Source organism: Protopterus annectens, chromosome 2.part1 (assembly GCF_019279795.1).
Source record: "Protopterus annectens isolate FY-2018-M chromosome 2.part1, PAN1.0, whole genome shotgun sequence".
Lineage (NCBI taxonomy): Eukaryota > Metazoa > Chordata > Ceratodontiformes > Protopteridae > Protopterus > Protopterus annectens.
The window spans coordinates 1,369,605,081-1,369,610,534 of record NC_056729.1 but is presented as its reverse complement, the minus strand read 5'-3'; positions in this window follow the sequence as shown (position 1 = coordinate 1,369,610,534).

Below are 5,454 nucleotides of genomic sequence, written 5' to 3'. Positions count from 1 at the left end.
TGTGAAACAGAGTTAATCCCTAACCCTATTTAAGTGTAACTTTAACTAATGGATGGAAAATCTGAAATTTAGTTTGCATCTGTCCCCCATGTCTTTGATACAGAGAAGCAGACAGTAATGCTCAAACTAACCCCCCCCCAAACATAATCTCTATAAACTTCCTAACTAATATGTCACAGTTGTGTTGGACTGCATGGCTAGGCTTATAAAGGTCTTGTGGTCGCTAGCCTAGTCTATACCTATGGAACTGTTATGCCAGTACTCCTCATTTCCACCCAAGCTATGATCCCAATCACAGTAGACTTCCTCTGGTTAACACTTACAAGTCACATTAAATCAACAAACCAAATATGCTGAACAAAAACATAAAATTAGTAAACTGGCTGTCACTACAGTATCAGTAGCGACACTCTGTAGACACACTAAAGCAACCTTATCAGACTTCATCTTATCTTGGAGCTTTTCTTCCTGGGCCTCTGCTGAAAATGGACATATATCCAGTCGGACTATCCCGGTCAACAAATTTAAAATAAATAAATTAAATAAATATAAAACAGCCGCAAGACTCACATTAATGATATTTTATTAGCTGCATTAAAACTACTGCAAACTGGTGATACTCACCATAGTCCTGGCCCTGTAAACTTCACTTCCACATAGCCTATCCAGAAATTGAACAAGTTGCTAACAATTGCTTTCCTTAATTTATATAGCATAAACATTAAAAGACTCTACTTAGAGGCATAGATAGTCATCTAAAAAGATAAACATAAAGTACTAGTAATTTCAATATCCTGGCTAAAGAACAAAAACTGCTTATCTAAAACAATAAATAACAACTCAGATGCTTACTATGACAAAAGGCCTGGAATATAAAATGGTGGGGACTTTCTTTCTAGCTCCAAAGAAAACAAACCTATACCCTATTGTACTTGTAAAAGGTAATGCAGCCTCGGAGTCTGTTCCATATTGACTTCAGTAAAAATATCCCTAAATAAAAGCACTAAAATCAGTATAGCCTTAATTTATATTCCCCTACCACCTCCACATCCTTTGTTAATGAATGTATAAAGCATTTTGAATCTGTCATCATGTAACAGAAAGTTAATTATACTACGCAATTTGAATATGGGTGAGAGTAGACTGGACCTCAAAATCATATCTTAAATAGATATTTAGCCATGCATGACATGTCAGTTTTTCAGCATGCTGGTGCAGCTTATAGGGTTGTCACCTCACACCAAGAGGTTCCTTGATTTGATTCTCAGCTGGACTGCCTTCTATGTGGAGTCTGTATGTCTCCCCTGTGTTTGCATGGGTTTCCTCCAGGTGCTCTGGTTTCCTCCCACATTCCAAAGACACACAGTAGGTGGACTGGACACTAAATTGGCCACAAGTGTGAGTGTGTGTGCAAGTCTGTGGTGTAGAAAAACTACCGTGGCAGGGCTAGCCACCTGGCACTGTAAACCTTGGCCCTAGATGATTGTCACTTTTGTGTAAAAATGAGAAAAGGGGTTGTGGATGGATGGACACCTCAACTGTTCAAGGAGCCTACCATGTCCAATCCAGACTTGGTAGAAACACTGCTTCTAGATGTGATTATTTCAAACATTCTTTGCCTGAGTTCAAATCCTTCCTACCTCACTCAGTGAGCACTTTACAGTTTTCTCTTGCTGGTCTTTAGAATTAATACAAATTACCCCCTAACATAAAAAATACAAGATTGATCTCTTAATCTATGGAGTCTACCTTAGTATCAGAGCTAGTTGAGCCTGGCCAAACCCTGCCTTACTAGAAAATAAAAAAATAACTGACATCTCAGTAGTATTTAATACTTTAATATATTATCACACATCCAAAACAGATTTTTTTCTCTAAAACAACACAACTTTAAAGGAACTAGAATGTTTAGGTAACTCAAAATAACAAGGAAATGCTAAATGAAGAGGACGAAGCATGGATTGACTGGAGTAAGGCGCTTAGAATCAAGGAAGTAAAAATCACTACTAAAATTTATAAACCTCATAAAATTGTTACAAATAATAGCAATCTCCACATTGTTATGAAGATTACAAATATTTCATTGCAAAGTTATTCTGAAAGTCATACAACTACAATATTTCCAAAACAAAAGTTAACCCCCCAATTTAAATCAAACCATACTAGAAGTCATTAGAAAGAATAATGCTTCCTTGGTTTTGAATCTGTCACTCTCATTTATCATCCCCCTTCGCCTTCTCCAAGTACATAACTTCTCAAAACTATAACCAATACCAAATATCATTTCAAAACTATCAGACATAAACAGTCCAGCCAGGTCTGCAGCATAGAGACAGAGATAAAACCCTCACTATGCCCAGGTGGCTTGAGTTGAATAGTATCGCAGGTGCCTGTAGAAATTGCCAGGGGAAGATAGGAGTGAGCGGTCATTAACAGCTCACACATCCCAGGGTGGGGGGAGTCTGACTTGCCACATGAAGGACAGTTAACAGGAGCACTAGGTATTGCATCCTGTGGAATTCAGGCCTAGTAATTGCATGCTGCCAGCTGTATTCACACTGTTATGCCAAGGGAACTTCAGCACACATAGGCATATATCCCCTCAATGGGCAATTGATAGTGTAGCTTAAAGACCTGCTAGGAGGGCATTCCACCAAGGACAGGGTATCCTACTTACAGGGCCACCAAACTGGCATGCTGGCTACCACAAAATGTTGCTGCAGGATGGATGAGCTGATTGGGATTCCTGAGCTGGAATCATTTTATTATATCTCAGAAATGCTATCTTCTGTCTCAGTGGAGCTGATGGGCCAATTGGGTAAGAGTAATACTTGCTAAAAATTCTCAGAAGGATTATGCACAATCAAATGCTTGAATATATCACTGAACGTGGTATCTTCATATATCAATAGCATGGCTTTTATCCAAACATCAGCATGTTAACAGCAGCATATTCATTTACAGACCAGATGCATTCAAACATGGAAAGTGCTATGCTAAATGAAGCCCTTTTATTGACATAAAATACATGCTTGAAAAAGCAAACACAGCATTCTTTTGACAAACTTTCCAGTTGTGGATTTTACCCTGAAGTGACAAACATTACAAAACTACTTTTGCAACAGAAGCTTTCAGGCTATTTCAGACACTGCAAGTTTAGACATCAGAATGTTCCCTTGTGCAGTTCTCAAAGGGTCAGTGCTAGTACCATTAGCATTTTCATTATTTATTAGTTTCTTTGAGATCTTCTAAATATTAACTGTATGCTTTATGTAGAAACTGTGGTATTATCAAGGATCATAAATCTTCTAAAATACTAGAAAAAGGTCTCTAATCTGAGTCTGTCCTTTTACTGACCAGGTCTAGCTTCAACCATCCAACTATAAATTTGACCAAGACTTCAGTAATTGCTCTAGGTATTCCACAAATAATTAGTACTGTAGTTGGTATAATAATTAGGGACACCTATGGTATAAAAATTCCTAGAGTTAAACATCAAAAGTAACGGAGACAATGGCTTGAACAGCATGTACATTTTTCATCCTCACTTCAAAGTAACTGTAGGCAGCATACTTAAAAACTGGAGCTGTATATTCAGTTTCACCCCTCCTGAATAGGGGATCAAGTAAAACAATAGTAATCAGTGTTCTTATCCAGAAACAGAGAACACTCTTGGAACTATTATGCTAAACTTATGCCAAAACATTGCACTGATACAAGTAGCAAAAAAAAAAAAAAAAAGTAGATTAATTCACCAGTCACATAATTGTGAGCACCTATCCTGAACGTTGTCAAAAGCAAAATGGATGCCTATAAATTCCAGAACTATCTTTCTGTGTGATTCTTTATTTTAAAGTTTATATTCGCTAAGGCTTTTGCTAGGAAATTTGGAGTTTTTCTCCCTGGGCTTCCGCTGAAAATGGCTCCTACCCATTCGTATTTTCTTGGTAATTAATATGTCAATAAATAAATAAATAAATGAGATTAAAGATGATGATGATGATGATGATAATGATCATATTTCTGCCAGTTTCTTCCACCTCTATATATTGTACCTCACTTTTTAAAATTCTCCAAATGTTTTGGGGTTCTGTTACTGTCATGGGAGTAGACCCATTCATAAATCAGGGTGTGATTAAAGTTCAAGAGATTAGTATTACTTCTGTCGTTGATGACTACCAAGAGTGCTCGTCTCAACTGCAGTACAGTTAGAATTGTCTCCTTCTGTAGTCCATACATGCTTACATGTACTTGTAGCACATTTAAGTATGATCGTAAATGCTTGTTATTAATACTGTTGCTCCTACTACTATTACAACTCTCTGGGTATTTTTTTTCCACATTGCTATCATTTCTGCTTGCAAATCCTGGTATTTTATGCTTTGTGTCTTTCATTACCCGAAACACTATATTCACTGGATGTAGCAATGTCAGTGATTAACACTATCATTTTTCTTGGACTGCTATATCTGTTTTTCTTGCATCTGTTTTCTAAATTATTATTTTTGGTGATCCCATGTGATCCAAACCTCATCATTGTTGATAGTTCTTTATGGTTTATGTTTCTGTATTGCAGTGTTTGCAAAATCCATAGTGCAACAGTTTTGCCACATTATTGTGTGATGTTTATGAAGCTGGAAATTGATGGTGTAATGATGAATGTTGTTAGTGCATATGCTCCACAAGTTGGGTGTGCGATGATTGAGAAAGAAAAAATTGGAGTGAGTTGGATGAAGTGGGGATGAATGTACCCAAGGTTGAGAGACTGGTGATTGCAGCGGATTTCAATGGGCATGTTGGTGAAGGGAACAGGGGGGGATGAGGAAGAGATGGGTAGGTATGGTGTTAAGCAAAGGAATGCAGAAGATCAGATGGTAGTGGATTTTGCAAAAAGGATGGACATGGCTGTGAGGAATACGTATTTTAACAAGAGGAAGGAGCATAGGGTGACATACAAGAGTGGAGGAAGATGCACACAGGTGGATTATATCTTATGTAGAAGGGCCAGTCTGAAGGAGATTGGAGACTGTAAAGTGGTGGCAGGGGAAAGTGTAGTTAGGCAGCATAGGATGGTGGTTTGTAGGACGACATTGGTGATCAAGAAGAGGAGGATGAGTGTGAGGGCAGCACCAAGGATCAAATGGTGGAAATTGAAAAAGGGTAATTGCGAAGTGATGTTCAGGGAAGAGTTAAGACAGGCACTATGTGGCAGTGAAGAGTTACCGAATAGCTGGGTAACTACAGCAGAGCTAGTAAGAGAGATGGCTAGAAAGGTGCTTGGTGTGACATCTAGAAAGAGGAAGGAGGACAAGGAGACCTGGTGGTGGAATGAAGAAGTACAGGACAGTATACAGAGAAAGAGGTTGGCGAAAAAGAAGTGGGATTGTCAGAGAGATGAAGAAAGTAGACAAGAGTATAAGGAGAAGAGGTGCATGGCAAAGAGAGAGGTGGCAA